Consider the following 25365-nt stretch of genomic DNA (forward strand, 5'->3'; position numbering starts at 1 on the left):
TTGGACCGGTGTTGTGGAGTGCCTTGTGTGCGTGGGTGAGGAGTTTCTCAGGTGGGGTGTGATGTGGCTGCGGCGAGGGATGTCGAGGATCTGGCGTGCGGAGGCGTTCTGGATGCGTTGAAGCCGTTTCAGGAGTTTGGCTGGGGCTCCTTCATAGAGTGCGTTTCCGTAGTCCAGTCTACTGTTGTCGAGGGCCTGGGTGACTGTCCTTCTGTTTCTCTGGGGTCAACACAGCACTATCCCATCTTCACAAGACATAAGTACTAAAGACGGAAAGAGGAATCCAAATTCCACGACTTCAGTATATGCAGTAACTGAGCAACACTCCTCTGGTCATCACTGATAGGGTTGCCATCCATGGAGGATAAGACCGGGTAGATAGTACTTCAACACTCCAGGCTTGCGGGACTGTAACCGAGTTTTAGCCATCACTTAAATGCATGCCTCTTTGCTAGCATGAAACACATAGCTCAACCTTGTGGCTCTCTGAAGTCCTAGAGGGGATAGACCTCACAATAATTCACAGATTTCATCCTACCTCACTACTCACTTTTTACTAGACTATAACAGGCATAGGACCCTTCTGGGCTGCCAGTGTGGAGTAACCTTGTACTATCAGAGATATCTCATCACAGTTGAAGTGAGTGAGCCCCTAGGATCGCGGTAAGAATAAATGCATAGTGTATGTTCCCCAACTGTGTGAGTGACTTACAAATTGACGACTATTTAGGTAATCGTGGTTGCATACATCATCACTTCAGCCATCATGTGTTCCATCCACTCTCAGGCGCCCACCGACCCCTGCCCCCACCACCTTTACAACCTCGCAATGAACCCAATCAGCACGCAAATCTCCAGAATCTTCAACACCTCCATCTCCACAGCAACCTTCCTGGACAGATGGAAATACAGACGTCAGACCCTTCTTAATGACAAGCTCCGCTGACCCCAATGATATAAAAAATTATTGTCCGATCTCCTTGCTCCCCTACGAGGCCAAAGTTCTCAAGAAAGCCATCAAACAGCAGCTCATCAAATTCCTGGAACAAAACCACCTACTGGTTGCCTCCCAATTAGGATTCCGTGCCATTCATAGCACTGAGACGCTGATTGCTGCCATAGAAGACATCAGAACACTCCTTGAACGTGGAGAAAAGGTGGCCCTGATCCTCCTCGACCTCTTTAAGGCATTCAATACAGTCTTCCACAACACCCTCATTAACAGACTCCACAACATAGGCATGCACCAAGATGCCCTTAAGTGGATCGCCTCCTTCCTCACAGGATGCCCACAGAGCATCCGACTGCCTCCCTTCTTCTCCGCACCCTAAGACGTCATATGGGTCGTGCCGCAAGTATCATCCCTCAGCCCAACCTTGTTCAACCTCTATACGACCCCCCCTTACAGATGTCGTCAGATCCCGCGGACTCAACATAATCTCCTATTCAGATGACACTCAACTGATTCTCTCACTCACCAAGGACCCCACCTGCTCCAAAACCAACTTGTGGAATGCCGGGGGCGCTAGAGGGCGCGCGAGCAGAATGGCCGCACTCCTGTGAGGCTCCTGCAGCCTGGATCAGGAATCCTACATTTATCCTGTTGTTCCCGACTGACGGACCGACAATAACCGCTGGGCTGTACTCCTACTGGCCCCCTGCAGCTCCGGTCTGAGTCTGGTGGCCGTGGAGCCGATTGCGGCGAAGATAGAGGCAGCTGGAGCGAGACCGCGACCCTTGCGCTAGCTGAGCACGGCCGCGGCTGGGCGGCTGGTCTACGCGAGTCCGCGGCGCGCCACGAGGAAGGTGGGCCCCGCGGCGAAATTCTTCAGTGCACCCCCCCCTCTGCCCTTGGAGAGCGGGTCGACCCTCCTGCCTGGGGATTGCTGTGACGCCGGAGTAAGTGTCCTGTGGCGGGGGCCCCCCCCCCTTGATCCTAGGTCCTGCGAGGTCCGGAGCTCCTGCCGAGCGCTGCAGACGACTGGAGCACTCCCCCCATCGACTTGTGGCGACCCCGTCTGGCCCCCCACCCCTTCACCTCGGACGGCCCGGAGGAAGACTCGGATCCCTGCTGTGCGGGCCTCTCCCAGGTCCTCTGCACATTTCCGTGCGTGGAGTCTTGTGACGATGAGGCGCGGGGTGGCGGCCTCGGCGGATCTGAGTGTCCCCCTGGAGCGGATGGCGATCGCTTGCTGACCTGTGAGTACCGGCGTGGGGGCTATTGGTGGAGCTCTTGTCCCTGTGGAGTGCTTTTGAGGCCATCTGCCGCCCTGGACCTTCATCTGGGCCGTGATACGACAGTCAAGTGCGTGAGGCGGCTGCCTGACAAGCCCTGGGCGACACAACCGTGTGGTTCCTATCGTGTGGGGCGTCCTAATACCTGTGTCTGTCCCTTGCATGTACGGCGACGAAGTGACTGCGGACTGCGGCAGTGACTGCTCTCTCGCTGTTGCTGAGCGTTGAGGACGGCGGCTGTCCGTTTCGGTGGCCTTGAGGTGCTATCTCCCTGCCGGTCCTTGCCTTAGGTGATCTGGCTGGGCCCTGTAACTGTGCAACAGTCGGCTGCTTATCGAGAGGTGTTTGCTGGCGGACTGTGACTGACCGGTGTGCTCCGCGTCTCCCCCCCCCCCCTCCTTTGGCTCTACATCGCCCCTGCCCGGAGGACCAGTAATGGGGAAACAGGACAGCAAACAACCTAAGCTCTCATTCGAGGCCCCGGGGGCCAAGAGGGGACTGCGGGGCGCGCCTGACTCTGCGGGCCCGGCCGACCCCCCAGCGACTGCCGCTGGGCCGGGCTCGCCGCCGCTGGACATGCAGCAGCTGATGCAGGAGATGAGACAGGGCTTCGCTACTGTAGTCGACAAAGTAGATCGCATCTCTTCCCGAATGGATGCTTTTGCACAGAAACTGGACGTTCATGAAGAACGTATCACCGAGGCTGAAAGACGGATCTCCGACAATGATGATGCCGTTGCTTCACATACCTCACAACTCTCAAGAATGGATAATGTATTGAGAGTTATCGCAGCTAAAAACGAGGAGTTGGAGGCTCGCAGCCGACGTAATAACATTCGCGTGGTGGGGGTTCCGGAGTCCACCAACACAGGGCGCATGGAAGATTATGTGGAGAAGATTCTCCTGGCCTCCGTGGGTTCTGAGGCACTCTCCAAGCAGTTCATAGTCGAGAGAGCGCATCGTTCGCTTGGGCCGCGTCCCAAACCTGGGGCTCCACCTCGGCCCATCATTGCGAGGCTGCTGAATTATAGGGACCGAGACGCGGCGCTGCGGGCTGCGCGCCAAAATCAGCACCTCACCTGTGATGGTGTCAACTTCACCCTCTATCCGGACTTCACTCCTGTCGTTCAGGAACAGCGGCGCAAGTTCATCGATGTGAAGAAGAAACTTAGGGCCCTTCAAATTAACTATGCGTTGCTGTACCCAGCGAAGCTAAGAATCACCCATCAGGCGAAGCAACATTTCTTTACAAGCCCGCAGCAAGTGGACGATTTTCTGAGATCCCTGAAACATGCACGTAATGGGCAGCGCGGAGAGGATAGTACTGAGCAAGATGACGAACGGTGACTGTCTTTCCCTCTGTCTTCTGGGGCTCGCAGCGGGGCCCAGGGAAGGGCTTTATGACGCTTTTCTGGAGATCCTCCACACATGCCCGCTTGGATGTTATCCTCAAGGCGGCATTGCGCTGTACTGGATGGCTGATGGCTGTTGGTTGGTAAGATATTCCAGGCACCACCCTCCCCGTTCCTCTGTTTGTGCTGGGGAGCTTGGCGCACAGGGTGGCTACGCGTGTCCTCTGGATGTCCCCCGAAGGGTGTTCCCCTATGGATAAACTGACTATGTTGCTCCTGTTGAGCTGTGTAGTGGCAATTTGGGGAGGGGGTGGGATGTACTTTCTGGCAAGTTGGGGCTGCTTCAGTGGGTGGGGGAGGGGGTTGCAGGGTATGTACCTGTTTGGATATATAGCAGCTCGTCTCTTTATCTCACTTCTTCCCGATTCTTATACTATGTACTATCTACGTACATCTCGATAGCTGAGACCATAACTGTGACAGGTTACAGATCCAAGGTTGGGCTGCGGGTTGGGAGGGGTGTGGGTGTAGTTCTTTTTTGTTATGTTGGTACGTTTTGGTGCGCAGATGATGTCAGGATGTTGCTATTCACGGAATGGTGGTGCTGTTACCTCCGAGGACTGCATTTAGGTACATTTGTGCGGCATGAGGCATACTCCGCTGCTAGCGGTGCTGTGAGGTGTGTGAAATTGACATGTGTTCATTGGGTAGATGTCCGGGCACGGGCTCCTTGGCCACTGCGCCTTGTTCCTTCTCCTCATCCAACCTCTAATGGGGGACACTGACTTGAACATACTGATTTGGAACGTTAGAGGCTTGGGGGACCCGAGGAAACGTAGACAGATTCTCTCCTACCTAGACCACCATACCATCCACATAGCGTTCCTACAGGAGACTCACTTTAGCACCCAGACTGCTCCGACTTTCGCTTGCCGATGGGCTAAGTACGTGGCGTTTTCCTCCTACTCCTCCTACTCACGAGGCTTAGCGATATTAGTGAAAAAAGGTACCCCCTTCGTTCTGGCTGGCTGTAAGAATGACACCCAGGGCAGGTACAGTCTGATGTGGGGTAGGCTTGGCCAGCTGGCGGTGACCCTAGTCTGCTGTTATGGCCCCAATGTAGATGACCCGCAATTCTTCACAGACCTTGAGGCGTCCATAATAGGTGCCGGCCCGCAGCACCTCATATGGGGGGGGGATTTCAACACCACTCTTGATCCGCAGATGGATAGATCCCACCCTGCTCCCCATCACTTCACCAAATCCCGCAGAGCGCTGCTGGAGATACTTGCAGAACACCACTTGATTGATGCATGGCGGCACCTCCACGCTACTTCACAGGAGGGTACGCACACCACGGCTCAGGCGAAATCGTGGGCACGGCTCGACTACATCCTCTTGGCACCGCGTTTTCTGGCAGCACTCGACCGGGCGGCTCACCTCCCTCGCACCTTCTCTGACCACGCGCCGGTCAGAGTCACTCTGCGGGCTCCTGACCTTGGCCCTCCGAAGACGGCCTGGCGTTTACAGCCCACGATGCTGTTGGACGAACTGTTTCAGGAAGAACTGCGCGAAGAATGTCTTGACTTTTCCCGTCGCAATAAAGATTTGGTGGCAGATGTCGCGACCATCTGGGATGCATTTAAAGTAACGCTACGGGGCATGTGCATAGCCAAAGGGTCGGGTGTACTGAAGAGCTTGCTGGCGCGTCTTCGCCTCTTGGAGGCGGACTTGGGGACGCTTGAGACATCGCTGGCTGCCAATCCCGATGATGCCACGCTTGCGAGCATCCGCGAAAAGATTACTGAGTACACGGAGGAAGCCGCTAGAGAGGTGAAATTCAGAGGCAAGCACTGGGTTGCTCGCCGCTATGGCGAAGGTGAGAGGCCGGGTAAGGCTTTGGCGGCGACAGTGCGCCTGATGCGCCCTTCTAATACCATCGTGGAGCTCTTGGGGGAGGATGGCGTGCTCTACAGAGATACCACACAGATCCTTAATAGGTTCGTCGCGCACTACCACCGGCTTTACTCGTCTGCCCGAGCCGGAGCTCTCCACTTGCAGGACTACTTAGGGGATGTCTCGCTTGGCTGGCTTAGCCCTACGCAACAGGAGTTTCTTAGCACCCCTTTCCAGCTGGACGAAGTGCGGGAGGCTATCATGCACATGCGGTCGGGTAAGACTGCAGGGCTTGACGGGATACCCATTGAATTTTATAAGACCTATATCGACTTTATGGCGCCTGTCCTGAGAGAAGTTTATGAAGATGCTCTGGAGGTCGGCTCCCTGCCCCCATCCATGCGTATGGCCCTCATCACGTCCCTGCTTAAACCAGGTAAAGCAGCTGATGACGTTGATTCTTACCGGCCTCTCTCTCTGCTAAATTGTGATGTGAAAATATTAGCTAAGCTCATAGCAACTCGCATTAATCTCTTGCTCCCCAACTTGATCTTGCCTGACCAAGCTGGTTTTGTGCCCGGCCGGGCGACGTCCCATAACCTGCGCACGTTCTTTTCCATTCTGAACTCGGTGCATGATGACCTTCCTATGGCCGCGGTCTTCCTTGATGCCACCAAGGCCTTCGACTCCCTGGAATGGGATTATACGTTCCAAGTGCTAGAGCGAATGGGGTTCCCCAGTATATTCATTTCCTGGATTAAACTACTATACACTGGCCCTAGAGCCAAAGTGTTGGTGAATGGTCGGCTATCTGCTCCTTTTTCCATATCCAGAGGCACCAGGCAGGGGTGCCCACTATCGCCTCTGCTGTTTGCTCTTGCTATGGAGCCCCTGGCAGCGAGATTGCGGCAACATCATAAAGACAAGGGGTTACGATGCTTTCAGAGACAGATATTGGTGTCTATGTATGCGGACGATATCACCCTCTATATACGGGACCCTGTGGCCAATCTCAATACGATCCTCAGGGAGTTTATCCGTTTTGGTGAGATTTCTGGGGTCAAGATAAATTGGGGCAAGTCTTGTCTGTTCCCTTTAACGCCTTCAACCGAGCGTTTCGAAATGGATTTCCCCCTCACCTGGTGTGCGGGCGACTTTAAATACCTGGGCATACGCGTTGAAAAAAGCAGGGAGGAACTCATGCGGGCTAATTACGGTACGGCGATTATGCGCATTGCGGAGCATGTGACGCGCTGGAACTCCCTTCCTCTTTCTATGGCGGGCAGATCGTCCTTGATCAAAATGGTGATACTGCCACAATTGCTGTATCTATTCCTGAATATTCCCTTCCATCCGGGCGCCTTTTTTTTTCGGCAGTTGCGCACTGAGCTTATTAGACTCGTGTGGGGTGGCAGGGCACCTCGACTGAGATGGGAGACTCTAATAAAGCCGTACAATCAGGGTGGTTTTGGTATCCCCGACTTTGAACTGTACTATTATGCAGCTCAGGCGCATTTCGCTTTCTTCTGGATAAGACAGCCCAGATATATGCCCCAACTTGCGGCTGAACATTGGCTGGAACACCCGGTCCCCGTAGAGGGCGCATTGTTTATCCCGGTGACAGGTAGAGATAAAACGCCCTCAGCTTTGCTCAGTACGGTGTCCGCGTGGACGCACTTGACTGCTAAGGTGGGCCTGGATTTCCTATACGCGCCACTCTTGCCCCTGGCTTATCACCCCAGTATGCCCTTACTGCAGGAGGCGGGGTTCCACAAGTTACTGCACAACATTCACGTCTCGACATGGGGGGAGCTGTTCCATAATGGCACTTTTCGATCGATGGACGATTTGTATGCAGGCATACAGCCCTCTCCACTCGACGTCTTCCTGTACCTCCGGCTCCGACAAGGGATGAGGGCGCTTATGCCTGACTTTCCACAGGAACCTTCGCCCATGGAACCGTTGAACCGCATCCTGCGCGACGACGTCCCGACCAAACTCGTTTCTAAAATATACCGTTCGGTGCACTCCTCCATGCCGGCGCCTTCACTGGCAGCGCGTGTTAAATGGGACCAAGAGCTCCCTGCCCCGCTCACGGACAAACAGTGGGAATTCTGTCTGTTGCAGACGGAACGCATCTCCGCTAGCAGTCGATTCAGGATAATACATTACAAGTATGTCCACAGACTGTACTGTACCCCTGCGCGACTTTGCCGCTTTCAGCTTCGGGATAATGACCGATGTGACAGATGCCAGGCCCCCGGGGCGGATTTTTTGCACCTTGCATGGGAATGCGCAGCAGTACACCGTTTCTGGTGTCAAGTATGTGAAGCACTTTCCAAAATGGTCGACTCTGTAGTGGAGCCCTCTCCCCTCCTTGCTCTGCTGGGGTATGTAGAGCCCATACGCGCGGGGTACCGCAAGTTTGTCGCGCTTGCCTTCCTCATTGCTAAAAGACGGGTTGCTTGTCGATGGGGTAGGGGTAGAGCCCCGAAGTTCAAGGACTGGATTCGTGACCTTGCCTACTGTCAAGAACAGATTAGCACTTATTCTGAACTGTTGCCAACAACGTCCCGTCCCGCGGACATATGGGCTCCGCTGCGGTGCTACCTAGCGGCTACATCGCCTGATGCCCCCGATGGGGCACCGGAGTAGGATGGACTGCACAGTGCTGCCCCCCCCCCTCCCCTCCCCCCCTCGCATTTGCCTACGGGGAAGCCTGCCGGGCTGCTGACTGCGGCGGATAGGTGTGTTCCCCCCCCCCTTGCAAAGCGAGTCCTGTATGAATGAGAAAGAGAGTGGGGTGGACGGGCGGACGGAGAGCGGGGTGGTCCCGCTCGACGTGTACTTCCTTGATGCCTCGTTTTTTTTTTGAGCAACTGTTGCTTCACTTCTTTGATTGGTCCCTAATGTTCGCGATGTCGGTGACGGACTACCCATTTGTTTTTCTTTGCTCTTCCCTCCTCAGCTGCACAATGTACGTTGTGATAATGTTCCATTATAATGACCTCGCACACAACTAGGAAATGTAACACATATATACTATGACGCGGCCGGCACTTTAGGGTTGTTGGCGAACCGCTGTTTATACCTTCACTCTTCTGACTAACATACTACGCTGCCGGCCCGACGAGGTTGTAGGCATCAAGCCGTGTATCGACACTATCTGCTGAATAAAGGTTTTTGAAAACTTAAAAAAAAAAAAAACTTGTGGAACGCCATGACCAACTTAGCCAAATAGATGGGAGACAACTGCCTCCAACTTAACTCAGATAAAACTGAAGTGTTCATTTTCGGGAACAACACTTCTGCATGGGACCACAGCTGGTGGCCTGCAGGACTCGAACCCAAACCGACCAACCACACACGCAACCTCGGCATCATCCTCGACAGCCAACTGTCCATGAAACGACAAGTTAACGCAGTCGCCTCTTCCGGCTTCCACAAAATTCTCAATCTCTGCAGAATCTTCAGATGGATCCCAACCAACACCAGAAAGACCGTCACTCAGACCCTTGTCACCTGCCGCCTTGACTACGGCAACATCCTCTATGCTGGCATCTCCATCCAGCTTCTCAGAAGACTCCAGACTATACAGAACGCTGCACCAGACTCATCTTGGACCTCCACAAACTAACCCACATCACCCCCCACCTGAGAGACCTGCACTGGCTCCCCATCCAGAAAACATGCCAGTTCAAGATCCTCACGCATGCCTCCAAACCCCTACACAACTTCAGACCTACCTACCTCAACCATCGACTTAAACTTCCACCAACCCGCTGGACATCTATGCTCCTCTTCACTCGCCCTTTCACAAACCCCCGCATCCGCCGCAGTGGGGGCCATTCCTTCTTTTAGATTGCAGCCAAGACCTGGGACGACATCCCCCTCTGGCTCCGTATGTCACCTTCGCTAGCAGACTTCAGAAAGAGACTCAAGACCTGGCTCTTCGACTGAGACACAGCGCCCAGATACCCCTAGGGGTGACAGTGTTGCGCTTTACAAATGCAGATTGATTGATTCTACATAGTTGGGCTGTAATAGAGGCCCTGATTAGTTCAAAATAAACTTCCCACTATGACCCTCAAACTTTTGAGGTTGAATCATTAGGCCTCATCACAACCTGCACTTTGTAGTACATTTGTGTTTGCTTTGATAATAGTACTGCTAACGCACTACAAAATGCCATGCACAAACGTACACTTGTAGACCTCCGCCTCTCCAATCTTTTCTATTCAGAGACCTCTGCCACATGTGCAGAGATCTCCCTTGCACATAGGTATGTGTTTTAGTTGTAAAAGTGGGAAGAACCTTGTGGAGCTACTGGAAAGTGGAGAATACATACTACTAAATCAAAAGAGGTTATGGAGAGGTAAGGAGGAGCTTTCTTGAGCAGCAAGTCTGGGTTTTGGGAGGGACATACAAATATAAAAACTCACCCACGAAAGAATAAGTCCATTGAATTTGAGAACGTTTTTGTGTATTTTTAATTTTTTTGCATTTTTAACAACATGCAGTATATGGATTTACTCTCAAATTTACATGTATACGCTGACATTGTGCTATTGCATTTGAAACAAATTTGATATGACTTGTTAAAGTGTCTTTTTCTGGCTTATACTAACCAGGCCTCCATTAGGCCTCAACGCCATCTTCTTCAAAATGGATGTCTCTTTCCTGCATGTTCACTGTTCATTATTTCTGCAGCACTCAGTCAAGCAGAGTCATGTTCATTTATTTCCATTGACATTGTTCTCGCCGTTCTTGAAGAAAACTTTCCAAAATGGACACAGTAATGTTGCCGTATTCCAAGGCCCTTCCACTGGCTCACTGTACTACATTTATTCACAATAGTTTGCTGTTGTTTTTGTAACTAGTTGGTCCTGCTGTCTCCTGATGACATTAGCATAGAAAGGGCAGAATCAATATTCATGTAATGGGATAGTACTTAGATGGTAAGGCAATATGATGTTTAATAAAACTGTGCTCTGATTTGCTAAAAGTGTAATTCTTTTACCCACATCATGATGATTTTGTAGAAATTAATGTTTTCCAATGCAAAAAAATGCACAAATAAAACCCAGATTTTGGGAGGGAATCTTTTTCTTTCTGATTTTGATCTTTATTCTGCATTGTTCTATTACTGGGATTGTTTACGGCAATAGCTTTAGGCATTTTCATTTACAATTCTGTATTGTGCATTTTACTTTTTTATAAGATTTTTCTAAATGTCTATTACTGCCGTAGAACTCACTTATCGAGTCTGCCCTTTCTTAATTGATTGTATTTTTAATATACTAAATGCTGCCATATCTCGAGGAAACATTGCCTCATTAAATTGAGGATTAACATCGTCTACGATTCATCCACCTTTGGGAGTGCTGTTGAGGTGATATTTTGGGGTGGTCAAATTTAGGGATACACTGCCCCCGCATTTTTCAAAACTGCACTTTTAAAGTTATTACATCAAAAAAAAGGATCCATACCAGTAATACATGTATACTCCAGCCCAACCTTGGAGTAAGTCCAGCACCATTCATGGCCTCTCACCGGCACAACGACATACTCCTACCGAAAACAATGACAGCAGTGACTTAAAATAACAACTCTTTGGAAATAATGTTAATTAAAATACATTATTTCGGATTTGTAATTGTTTTTAATTAGATTGATGACTATTTATATTTTGTTAAAAAATAATTAAGTAACACTTTTAAACTTTTCATAAAAAATAATAATTCATTAAACAAATATGTTTTAGTGAAATTTACTAAATATTTACTGAATATGAAAATGATAGGGTGGAATATACATTTTTTTAAATAAATATTTATTTACAAATTAAATTAATAGTCTTTGTTTATTTATTATTTAAACATTTACTTTGATGAGTTAATGTGCTGCAGACATTGAGTTTTTTAGTTGTAGGTTCACAGCAATTATTTTGAGATAATTTACTTTTTTATTTTATATTATTATATTATGATGTGATTTTAATAATTATTCTTCCCTATACTTTACTAACGGGAGGTCACTGCACCGGAAGCAGAGGCCTCCACCTACGCAGAGACGTTTTAACGCATGGGCAAAGTGGGCTCTGGCCCAGGGCCCCAGCCTTTCAGGGGGCCCCCTGACAAAGTCAGCTCTGTTCTCCAGAGTCTTGCCCTAATGACCTTGAATATTGCTTAAACAGATTGTTTTAAATACTGTTTTCCTTTAATTTAGTTTTTATGTACTTGATGTGTGAAAGTCTAGTACAGCCATTTTGCAGATAAATGTTGTACTTGTTTCATGCAATATACATTAAAAAAAAGTTTATTTTAGATCAAAACAAGGCCTAACATATAAGAAATGGGAGGGCATCACAGAAATTATATGCAGTAATATTGGTGAGCTGCTGCTGTGTTACAATATTGAAAACACACATAACGATCCCTGAATATTAGATGTAAACAAATTTAGGGCCTTATTTATGAGAAGTGATGCATCGCATGACGGATGCGTCATATTTACTGTATGATGCATCATGTTGCAAGGAGGTACAGATACGTCAGTATTTCTGACATATCTGTAGGCGCAAAAGTGATGCATTGCTGGGGTGTGTCTGAAAATAGACGCAACTCCAGCAATGTGTCCTTTCACATGGGGCTTGCCTGCATCAGTCTTACACCTGCTGTGAGGCAGGTATAGATATTCACGCAATGGCATCCTAGAAGTGGCGCACTGAGTTCACATAGATTTCAATGGATCACTTCTACAAAGCTTTTTGCGGAGCAACACCCACCCTGCATACATTATACCTCGCGCAGGTATAATGTGGTGCAGGGGTTTACAAAGTGACGCATCTGTCTAGATGTGTCACTTTGTAAATAAGGGGCAACATGGCACATTTTTAACGCTGCTGGTACGTCGCAAAAGGTGACGCACCTGCAGCATAAAAGTGAAGCAAGGCCTCATAAATAAGGCCCTTAGAATTTGAACAAGTGTTCCTTTGTACTGTCAGAGCAATGAAATGAAATAGTGTATTTAATAAATCGTGCAGCTACTCAGACTAGAGTGTCCTGGCGCTTGACAGCGGGAGGAAAATGTGCGTAAAAGACCCATCAGTTATTAAAAAGCCAGGTTTTTCCTGAAAGAGAGTAGGTCTGTGGTTAGTCTCAGAGACTCAGGGAGGCTATTCCACAAATTTGCGCCTAGACAGCAGAGGGATCTGCCTCCAGTGCGGGCACGGCATATTTTAGGCACGATGGCCAGGTTGGCATTGGAAGATCTTAGGGGTCTAGATGTTGTGTAGCGATTAACGCGCTTATTTAGGTAGCCGGCTCCTGAGCCAGGGAAAGCTTTAAAGAAGATGGTCATCGCTTTGAAGTCGATCCGTTCTTTCATGCTGAGCCAGTGTAGAGACTTAAGAATAGGGGTCATACTAGATCTGGGTTTAGGTCTCAGGAAGGCTCTGGCCGCTGCTTTTTGTACCACTTGTAGGCTCTGGATAAGGAATTTCAGAAGACTGAGGTACAAGCTGTTGACATAGTCAAGCTTTGATGTCACCAGAGCCTGCAGCACGATCTTTCTGCTCTTAAGCGGTAACAGTGGCAGGAATTCTTTTAGCATACGGAGTATGCCAAAGCAAACGCCAGTTAGATTTTAGATTTGAAAGCACATGGAAAGTGTCTTGTCTATGACATTTGCTAAGTTTTTTATTTTCTCCTTTTCCGCGGGCATGGGCAGCAGATCTTATGGCCACCAAGAGCTCCAGTCAGGTGTTTCTGGATTACCAAAGAAAACAACTTCAGTTTTGTAAGGATTGGACTTTCGCTGATTGATCATAAGCCAGTTAAAAACCCTTTTGAGGCAAGACCTAATCATTGCCCCGTCAAAGTCGGTTCCTTTTTCACAAGTAAAAATCAGCTGAGTGTCATCAGCATAGGAAACAATTTTGGCGCCCTCTCCCTCTATCAGAAATGCAAGGGGGATAGATATATATTAAAAAGGGTAGGACTGAGAATGGAGCCCTGAGGGACACCTACATTCATGGCCGGAACTGGGGATGAGAAAGGGGGGAGCCAGATGTCCTGAGATCTATTTGCCAAGAAGGATGACATCCATTGTAAAGGCGGTCCCCCCCCAGACCGATGTTAGCAAGTCTCTCCGGGAGCCTCTCATGTGGGACCATATCGAAGGCCGCCAACGTATCGAGCAGTATCAGAACAGCCTTGCCTTCCTGGTCCAGCTTACCCTTGAGAAATTCAGTCACTTCCAGCAGAGCAGTCTCCGCACTGTAGTTAGCCCTAAAACCAGACTCATGAAGGAGCTTTCCATCTTCAATGTATTTTTGGAGGGCCTTGTTTACATGCTTCTCTAATACTTTGGAGAGGGCCGGAAGAAAGGAGATTGCCCTGTAGCTGGTAGGGTCCGTCGGTTTGGCCATAGCCTTTTTTATCAGTGGAAGAATCTTAGCATTCTTTCATAATTTCGGCATGTTGCCTGAGGCGAGGGAAGCATTAAAGAGCTGGTTTACCGTGGGGTTTCTGGTGGGAGCTAATAGGTTCAGGAAATTCGCTGGACATGGGTCGGTAGGAGAGCCAGACTTAATGCTTTGGAGAAGGGTCAGTTACTCTTCAAGCTGAAACTCAGGGAAAGCTAGTGAAGATGGAGGATCCAAGAGGTGAAATATGCTATTAGAACCAAGGTAGAAGGCCAGTTCTTCCTCTGAGCTGTTAGTGAAGGCATGTTGGATCACGGAGATCTTTTTGTGGATGAATTGAGCTATTTGCTTAGACCATTCTTCCGTGCATGGCCCTTCCTTTGTGCTGACTTTCGGGCATTAAAGGATTTAACTATACTAAAGATTTCCTTACTCTTATTTTGGGCAATTTCTATCTTGGTTTGAAAGATGTTTTTCTTGGCTGCCTTCACTAGAATGTAATGAACTTTTAAGTTGTCTTTATACACCTTCCTGTCCTCAGGTGGATAGGATTTACGCCATTTACGTTCCATTTTTCTACAATTTCTTTTGCTAGATCTGAGGGAATCATTAAACCATGGAGCTGGTGGGACCGAACTCTTTGAGGAGCGGGAAACAACTGGTACCACTGCATCAATGTTGGTTGGGAGCCATGAATCTATTGAGAGGGTGTCCGAGTCAGGGCAGACAGACAGCTCTGGTGAGGAATGACCGAGGTCATCTGCTAAAATCGGGATGGATATTTTATGTAACGTCCTGTAATTAGGGTCCCTCTGCCCTGCGTTAGCCCGAGGGCTGTGGCAGAGTTGGGAATGACGAATTTTAATAGGAGGTGGTCAGACTAGATTATGGGAAGAGGTAAGTTTACTGATATGTCAATGAAAGATTTGGTCTGGAGTATGGCCCTTCTCTTGGGGGGCCGAAGAAATAGATGGAAACGTGGTGCAGGCCTGCAGCGTGTCCAACAAGGAAATTGTTTGAGGGTCTTTTCCATTGTCCATATGTATATTAAAATCTCCCAGAATAAGTCAGTTGTTGTATTTTAAGGCCAGGAAGGTGGTGGCTGTATTAAGCGTAGTTATAAAATTTCCAATTGCACTGAGAGGTCTGTAAATCAGAAAACCACCTGTGCTATGATGGGGGGGATAAGGTACGGCGGAAGCCTAAGGACTCTGCGCTCTCGATGTTTTCCATCGGGATGGGAGAGCAGTCTAGTTTTTGATTGTAAATTATGGCGACACCGCCCCTCTTCCCAATCTCTCCTAAGGATTTTATAACCTGTAGGGATGGCCGAGGCGATAGTAGGGTTGGAGGCTTCAGACAACCAGGTCTCAGTAGAAATAAAATATTAGGCTGTTCATCTAAAAGTAGGCCATAAATGTGTGGTTCATGCTTTTGCATAGAGTGACAGGTTAAAAGGGTGGCCTTTAAGTCCTCTATTTTCTTATTGTTTTTACACTTATTGTTGCGTGGGAGGATCTTGCGTGCGAGATTCCTGGGCTGGAGGAGAGACCAGTTGCACTTATTGCATCGAAAGTCTACCTCCAAGTTCGGATCAGCAGCTGTACACTGACATCATGGTAGCCGCCTAAGGCTCAGCAGTTTTTTTCTATTGTAATATAGTGGAAGAAACTCACCGGAGGGGAAATGGGCAGCATGGCTGACGCCGGACGCCTCCGGGACGCTTCAGTTCACAGCACAGACAGGCTTGCCTTTGGCGCGCTCGCTGCGTTCGTTCGTTTGCATCGGGAATATATTGGCTAATGCCTATGATGCAAACTGGATCGCTAACGCAGCTAAGGAAGTGGAAACTGCGTTGCCAGAAGTGAGGAGCCCGATAGCAGCCCCAGCCCTCCGCACAATCGGAGTATCAGCCGCAGCGGACCAGGACTGGAGGAAAAGCAAGATGCGAATCAAAGCAGCTAAGGATGTGTAGGCAAGCAGAATCAAGAAAAGTGCAAGTGTGCGTAGGTAGGAGAAATTGTTAGAAAGCACAGAGTAATTCAGCCACACATATACAATTTAAAAAGTATTAATATAGCAGGGCAGGAAACACTAAATTCTACCGCTGTCAGCTGCGCGCGACCGTTTACATCGGGAATATATAGGCTAATACCTATGATGCAAACTGGATAGCTAACGCAGCTGAGGAAGCAGAAACTGCGTGGGAAACAGGGGCTCAAATTGGATCAAATTCAAATCTGTTCTGAACAGGGGCCCCCAAAATATGTTTGGCCCAGGGCCCCCAAAATCCTTAAGATGTCCCTGCACCTACGTGTGAATAGTTGGTAGCAGTAACTTTTCTACTCATAAATCCTGTTCCTGCAGACTCCACTCCAACTTTTAAGGTGGCAAAGAAAATGTATCCTGCACCTCCTGTAAAATTACATTTGAAAATGGTGAATCTCAAAGAAGTATAATGTTTCTACTAGGCCCAGTAGTAAATTTGCACATGAGTAAATCTATATGTGTAAATTTGCCTTTGTGAACAGGCCCCATAATATACAAGGTTTCCATTCACCAATACCCAGGTGGAGGCATTGCGTATTATAATATGATAACTATCACAATGGTAGCTTACGCTTAAAGTTGACATCCATACATTTGCTCCCTAGGGTGATAGGAATAGTGCAGTTATTTTATATGTGCGTGCTTTTCCACCAGTATATCCTGCTACCCATGGGCATGGTTGTCTGAACAGTCTTTTCCAGCATGTAGACGATCTGTGATGGATCCGACGGGGACGTTCCCATATGTAAAGAGAAGCAAAAGCTTTGATGATTGCAGAAGTTTTAATCACTATGTGTATATGATTCAAAGTAGAGTTTTAATATAAGAATAGTTACATGCCATCTATCACATGTCACAGTTAAAAAACATATGTTGTCATTCATAGACATATAGTTCATTATCTTTCACAGTGAAGTTTATTGTTACACTTTCATTTCAGTGTATCTCTTATCAGTGGGAAATGTGACTCCTGGCATTTCTAGCAAACCATGGGCACGGTTCACAGCTCCGTTTTCTTGTGATGGATTGGTGATATTATGACATCGTGTCGGAAGGGAAGAGAAAAGTCCACCAGTTCTTCATCCACCGGACTTTATCAAGGTGAACGTGATCAAGAAAGAAGTTTGGAGCAGTGAGGTGGTAATCCACGCGAGGAGGCTGTTCTGTCGCAGTTCAGTTGTGTATAGGTTTGATAGGTGGATTTATTTGGTAGCAAGTATTATTCCATTTGGATCAATCGCAGGTCGGTGCGAAAGGTTCTTTTTAAAGGCTACTGACTCCTTCTGCTAACTGAGCTCTCTTCTGAGAAATTAATAAGAAAAATGCAATTTTGGAGATAAAAAAAGGAACCAAAATACTTGCAGATAACAGCAGCTCTAGGATACCCGTTGACGCGGAGAGTGGTCCATGGTGGTAAGAACTACTGCTTCGCACAGGCTGATGTGTTAAAACTCCTCATCACCCCCTCTGCTGCCAGAGAGGAGGCACGAGCAGGCAGCGGAAGGTAGCCGTGGTGGGATAGAGAGTGGGATCTGTTGGCCCATTGGTTCGAAAGACTACTCAGGCCGGTGAAGGCAGGGCAAACAAATTGTTGCTTTTGTATGTTTTTGCCTCTTGCTTTATTCACCTCCTCTTAGATGTACCCTTTGCTGGTGCACAGAGCTCCTAATGCTCTATATTCATCTTGGAGATGTTTCTCTTTGAAACGCATTGCTTTGGTATTTCATGAAACCGGTCCTAGGATGCTTGATTCCGGTCCAGGGAAGACATGGCTTGGCAGTTCGGGCTGGACTGTTCCCATGAGGCACAGGATCAAGACTGATTTGCATATGGCCATGTTTGAACTGGGGTGGCGTGGTGAGCAAAATAGCAATGGATTAAACCCAGATCTGTGACTGGGGGTGAATGTTTTGCCAATGTGCAACATTCCGTCCATCATCCTGTGTGTTTTGCTGTTCGCCCTATATGGGAAGGGTATGCCCAGACGTGGGACCCGTGCTCACTACGCCACTGCAGTCAAGCTATCCTGGCTGAAGAGGGGTGAAACCCTGAAACCGGTCCTAGGATGCTTGATTCTGGTCCAGGGAAGACATGGCTCGGCAGTTCGGGCTGGACTGTTCCCATGAGGCACAGGGTCAAGACTGATTTGCATATGGCCATGTCTGAACTGGGGTGGCGTGGTGAGCAAAATAACGATGGATTAAACCCAGATCTGTGACTGTGGGTGAATGTTTTGCCAATGTGCAACATTCAGTCCATCATCTTGTGTGTTTTGCTACTATCTGTTGTCCTCTGAAGTAGGATTTTACTCAATAAACAGAATTTCAAAAATGGGGTGATACATATTGGTGCCTATATACCCTTACCTTGGACTCCAAAACCGGCCAGATTCCATCATGTGACCCTGTTCTCGTGCCAACTCCTTTTGTTTGTACTCCCATGCCTTGCGGCATCAATCAATCAAGAAATTTGTATAGCGCGCTACTCACCCGGAGGGTCTCAAGGCGCGGGGGGGGCGGGGGGGGTCCGCTACTGCTCGAACAGCCAGGTCTTCAGTTGCCTCCTGAAGGAGAGGTGGTCTTGGGTGAGGCGGAGGTGGATGGGGAGGGAATTCCAAGTCTTGCCTGCCAGGTAGGAGAAGGATCTTCCTCCCATGGTGGTTCTTCGGATGCGTGGAACGGCGGCGAGGGCGTGGTTGGTCTATCGTAGTTGGCGGGTGGGAGTGTAGAAGGTCATGCAGTTGTTGAGGTACCTGGGGCCCAGGTCGTTGAGTGCCTTGTGTGCGTGGGTGAGGAGGCGGAACGTGATTCTTTTGCTGACGGGGAGCCAATGCAGGTCTCTCAGGTGTCTGGAGATGTGGCTGTGGCGGGGGATGTCCAGGATGAGTCGTGCGGAGGCGTTTTAGATGCGTTGGAGTCTTTTCTGCAGTTTGGCTGTGGTTCCGGTGTAGAGGGTGTTTCCGTAGTCTAGTCGGCTGGTGACAAGTGCCTGGGTGACCGTCTTCCTGGTTTCGGTGGGGATCCATCTGAAGATCTTTCGGAGCATGCGTAGGATGTTGAAGCATGAAGATGAGTCGGCGAGCATTCGGGGTTGGGGAAGACTCAAGTGCACAGTTAAAAAAACAACAAAAAAACAAACATCTTTAACACCACCCCCCCCCCCCCCCCCCACCCCCTTTGCGGTGCTGTGACTTGTACCTGCTGCTTTGAGAAGAATGACATGTGTCCACCTTTGCTCCAACATGCTAGCCAGACATTTAAAACCGCATCCGATGTGGTCGGTATGTTGGTGTTTAGTACATCCGCACGGTTACATGTTTAAAATAACGCAATATTCCGTTTTACTGCCAGTTGATCAACAGAAAAAAACTTTTAGAAACTTATTACGTCTATTTTCACCCACGAATGTAATGCAGAAAGTAAGGGGTGCCCTGGTGCGCCGTGCGCCCCTCCCTATGATATTATTCCTGCCTATAAATTATACATTTTAATGCTTGTGCCGCGTTAATTGCTTTTTCGCGCGCTCCCTCTGCACAGCATCTCTGGCGTCCCATAATCCGGAGCCTTGGCAGTGCGCGGCCTTGGATCCGCGGAGCTCTGCTCGCGCCTGTCTGGGGTTTCCCTCGTGGCACCATTTCAAACACCTCTCAGAGCAGCAGAGAAGGAACACAGCGGAGGGCGACAAAACATCACGTGCCCAGATTGTATCTGTGGCGTGCCCAGCCCGCCGGAAGGGCAGCGCTGTTTGCCTTGGCGCGTCTCACTGACAGCCAATCACAGCAGAGGCCTGGCGCACTGGCGTGCCTCAAAAAGGTAAAACGAGGAGAAAAAAAACGAAATGGAGAAAATAAAAACAGCAACAGTCACCAGGCTGAGCGGAGGCAAACACAGATCAGCCTTTACTTGTTAATAAAATAAACTGGCAGCAGTTGTCTGAGGTGAAATTCCTTCAGAAGGGTGTTTGAACGAGATGTGCTTTTGGTGTAGGTAGGGTCATGTCGAGTCCCAGGGGAAATCTAAACTCAGAATTACAAACCTTCTGACGGAGTTTTTCCCTTGCACGCTAGCACAGATATAGAAACAAAATATAGTTCCTATGACTGGAAAAAATAAATCTTGATAGAGACTGATTTTGCTGTCCTGTTTGAAGTGGTAATTTGCTGACCCCAATCTCTGGGCTACTGGGCCACCTTTCCTTCTTGCACGACTATTCTGTATCGTGATAGCCCTGTTAGGAGTGTACACGGATGCACAATTTTCAGACTCACAACCTCACTGTTTAAAAAAAACAAAATAAATAAAGTCGTCGAGCATTCGGAGTTGGGGGAAGACTCAAGTGCACAGTTAAAAAAAAAAAAAAAAACATCTTTAACACCCCCCCCTCGCACCCCCCCTCCCCCCTTTTGCGGTGCTGTGACTTGTACCTGCTGCTTTGAGAAGCTGCTCGGGGTACCATAACCGCTTTACTGAGCCCTCACTCTGACACCCTCAAAGTACCTCAGGCCGTGCCTCACTCCACGCACCAAAGAACATCTTCTCGGACAACTGGTCCAGCCCCTGCTTAAACCGTGTTCTCTTCAATCAATGCACCCCACCCCAACCTGGGTGATCACCCCATTACCTTTTACCTAATGACACCATAATGTGCCACTGAGAGCGCTGTTAAGGGATGGTCCCTGCATCCATGGATACAGAAGTCGATTTTTGCTACGGACCTATAAACTTGCGGTTGTATACTGACCAGGAACAAACAACTTAACCCTCTACTGTCACGCCACTCTCAACAAACCATGCCATGGCAACGAGCAGAAGCGTAATCCACATAAAATTATGTAGGAATGATGCAGCCTGACTGAACACCATCAACCTTAAGTAAGCAGAGAGGGCCTCCAAGGTCCCAGCCCTGCAAATTACCACCACCCATATTGGAACATTGATTACAAAACACTACAACAGTGTAACTCTTTTACACTGTTTTGTAACCAGGTACAGAACACCTGCATCCTTTCCGAGCGTGCAGCCAAAAGGATGACTACAAACAAAAAAAAGGACAAATAACCTAAAGAAAAAAGCATTGTCAAATTAAAGTATTGGCTTACCAGCCGTGGCACAGAAGTGCACTTCTTTTTAGGTGGTTATGCACACGTGATCACGCAAACTGCTATCACTCACATGGGATGTAGAGAGCTGACCCATTGTGGCATTTAAAGACTCCAATCTCTACATTTCAAAAGGCTGAAGGTGTAAACTGCCTTCAAGACACACCAAATGCTGATGATGTATTTTATTGTTTCAGCAGTGATGGGAGCTGGCACTATTGAAACAAATTAAAGAATTGAGCTCTGAGTGAGCTGGTTCAAGTTAAGGAATAGGTTGAAAACATCCCTGAACCAGATATCTGAATGTGAAGCAAACATGGATGACTGTAATGTGAAGGGAGATGGAAATGAGTAAGAGGTAGAAATGAACAGATGTGTATTATTTGCACCAAAACAGAGAGAAATCCACCAGGCGATACTGTCAGAGAGAGGCAACTGATATGCAGAACGTGGTCAAAGATGGGAGCTAGAAATGTGAAATGCAAATTTCAAATCATACTTCTTGGCAACATATTGTGTGTGGTTAATGTTTGTTGAGGTGGTAGGTGAACACAAAAGTAAGCATAATGCATGACAATATTAGTTTGTGAAACTCTTGAAGAGAGATCAATTAAAACTCCTGTCCTAGAAAGTGCATGTACTGTAGATCAATTGGAAACTAGGCAAAAACTTTATAATATCTATGGGCCTTGTCCCTTTACGATAGTTCATCATTGCATCCAGATCAGGGCCAAGAAGGAGGAATGTTAAAATCCACGCGGGTGGTTCATTTAGTGATGTATCCACAAAAGGAGTAGTTATCTTGACAAACACATACAACAGTTTCAATTTCAAACATCTCAAGACAAGCAAAGGTGTTATGCAACTGCTAAACCTATGGCCAGCATCTTAAAGCTGGTTTGGTCTCCTCCTAATATGTTCCTAACGTGGATTCAGTTGATGTGCTGACTCAATTACTTCTTGAAATATCTTGATTTCTGGATCCAATCAGATGACAGTAAGTCTCATACAGTCATAGTTCCTAAAGTGAATGGATTATCCAAGCGTATCACATCTCATCATCCAAATGGCAAGTGAACAGAGACAAAAATAAAAAGGTGCTAACAGAATGCCCAGTCTAGGATATTTTTGGATGAACCCTAATCCCAATCAGAATAGAATTGTATTTGTTCTCATTGGGTTAAAATAATATTTAAACTAGATTATCACGTAGCACCACAAGAGACAGAAAAATGTTTACGATAGTCAATACAAGAAGGACAGTATTGAACAATGGGGAAATCTTTTTAACTTGGACTCTGGAGAAGAAAGCCAAAACAGGAAATAGATAAACCGTTAAACATGCTTTCTTGGTACACAAGTATTTTCTCAAATATACAAAAGGACCGACAGAAGTAGAAGTAACTCAGATTTATAAAATTCTTTCCATAAGGTAGGACTTCTACAAATACATTATCAAAGAACATATAAGACCTTGCTTATTTCAACGGCAAACCCTCATTACTGAAGATTTTATAAGCTGATTTCAGATAATTCTGAAATAGGAAATGGCAAATGTGAAAAGATACATGAAAATTTAGACAGTACACATACCTTTATTGTGTGGACATTTCGCCAAAAGCTAAAATTGATCAGTGATCGTGTATCATAGTATTGGAGGTGTGGCCCAAAAGAGACTTATAGGATTACAAATGTAGAAATTATTCATGGTTCAATTGTCAAGATGTTCAGTTTGAACTGGGAATCAGGAACAATCCTTCTTACGCTCTGCCTCATCTATAGCATCCAGCCTATTTGTCTGTAAATAAAATAGCTAAAAGCCATTAGAGTGTTAGTGAAAAACCTGTGCTGTAACATATACTGCTAATTTATATCTCAGAAATGTACTCATTGCGGGAACACTTTTGGTTTGAACAGCAAATAAAAATTTGATGAAGGATATCTATAAAAAAACTGTGCCACAGGACATGAATATTAATGAATACATCAGAAAGTTGATGTGCATTTGACAGTAGGAGACAGCTTGGGTGATTTGAATATTACGCGATCCACACCGATATCAGATGTAGACACATTAAAAAAACAAGGTATAGAAGTCAATCTGGTATTAAAAACTGGTTTTGTAGTGGGCAAAGGGTACTTTGTGCAAACCACTAAGATTTCGAATTTCAGTGCCTGGATGTGACCTTATTGCTGTATAATAAGTGGTATAATAAGTGGTTTCAAATCAATGCAATAGCATTACATATACTTCATGCATAGAAAAGGAGTTTATGCTGACCTTTCTTGCAGTAATTTGAAAAGATGTTGTATACCAGGGAAACGGCTTTTCAGCTAAAGGAGGTTTGAATACTTGATTGAAATATTCTGTTACAATCTGTAGGAATTGTTGAAAACTATTCCGTTGTAAAATAGACTGGTTTGCACAAATTTTGAGAGAAGCACCCTACTACGGAGGGCCCCTTTTAGATATTCTATGTCAGCAGTGCTGCACCTGATTACATTTAGAGTTTTACTTCATCCTGCATGCTCTGAGAATATTTGCTGTTTTAACAAATGTTGAGTATTGTATTTGTTTTTATTCAACATAGGATTCTAGGCTGGGAAAATCGAACCCCAAATTTTGTCGGGACTGAATATCATTACCACAATATTGAGGGATAAAATATCAAAAGGTAAGTTTTTATCCATTTTCAATTCTGAACTCCACATCTAAGTACCATGATGATGTATCTACCTTCTTAGGTAGATAGATGGGGAGATAAGAATAGTAAATCCATACCTCCCTCTGACCTCTGACTTTTCTACATTTTCTCCCTTGATATTGCGGTAATGATATTAAGTCTGGGTGGTGAACTCCGCTCCGCTCGTGGAGTTTGCGGAGTTTTCCACACTCTGCGTTACACAGGGCTCGGGGAGTTCCGGAAAACTCTGCTCCGCGGAGCGGAGTTTTTACCCTCGCTTCCACTCGTCAACATCAAGTTGGTGAGCGAAAGAGAGGAAAATCCACCTCCCAGTGAGAATTTTCCTCAACCGTGATCCTCAATGGCAAGTTGGCGAGATTTCTCAAAGCGGGCGGGCGGATTTCTCATTGTGAGTGGTCACGTATGCTCACGACCGTTCTCGTTGAGAAACCATCCATTCGTTTTGAGAAAGCTGCCGCACGAGTAAAAAATCTACCTGAGCAGCAGAAAGGAAGCAGTGCCCACTTGCAGTGCCCATGGTGCAATTCGTGATGAATGCACTGTGCAGACAAACACCCGGCGCTGAAAATCACAGTGAACTGCATTTATCTAATGTACTCTGCTGCTTTGGAGCGGCGTGTAGCGTGGCTGAGGTTTTTTTTGCACTTTGCAGAGTTCCGCCTAGCGGAACTTCACGAACTCCGCCCACGCTTAAATGATATCTTGTCCCATCAGAGTTTGTTATTATTCCCAATGTTAATTATTCATATATAGTGTATGCTGTGATCCGAGTCACCTTTATGTGTCTGAGTGAGTTTAAGATGTTGTTTAAGCAGGGACACGAATGAGAGCTGTCAAATTAAGGCTGAGGGCACTGTACGTTTCTCATACTGCCTGTCACTGGGGCATAAAGGTGTATAGAATACATACTCACCCAATCCTTAGTCTCTCTGCAGAGTGCGCGGAGCAATGGTTGCTTATGTGCCAATTGTAATTACCATTTTATGTGAAAATGAGTGAATGATGTATGCACAGATTTTAAAATACAGATAGCATCAAAAGAAACAAAAATAATGTTATGACAGGTAAGGGGAGAGAGAGAGAGTACGAGAGAGAGGGAGAGAAATAAGAATAGAGAGAGAGAGAGAGTGAGAGAGAGAAAGAGAGAGAGAGGGATTGTGTTTGTTAGAGAGATGGCATGATCAAGGGCTGGCGACCCAAAGTAAGGGTGTCGAAACATGTAGTGAAAAGAAATTGATGAAGAGGAAGATGAGAACTTGTAAGATATGCAAATGCAGGATTTCAGAAAGATGTCAACAGAAAAGGGCATGCATGCTTAACAGGGGGGGGGGGGGTGACTCCAGAAGAAGTCAGTGTGAAGGAAAAACAGAAGTGATTGAAATACTCCAAAGACCACTAACCCTTACATAGGTCTTAGCAATGTTGAATTCACATTGTCAAATTTTCAGAATTGAAACATGTTTGTTTGAAGCATTATAATGCAATGCCAGCACTCTCACAAAGCCCCACTCAAATATACTGGTCAGGTGGTATACTGTTTGAGCATAGGATTTTAATTCACATGTTTTAAAGCACACCTTTGATCACGCAGGCCATTCTCTT

Source organism: Triturus cristatus, chromosome 1_2, assembly GCF_964204655.1.
Source record: "Triturus cristatus chromosome 1_2, aTriCri1.1, whole genome shotgun sequence".
NCBI classification, from domain to species: Eukaryota; Metazoa; Chordata; class Amphibia; order Caudata; family Salamandridae; genus Triturus; species Triturus cristatus.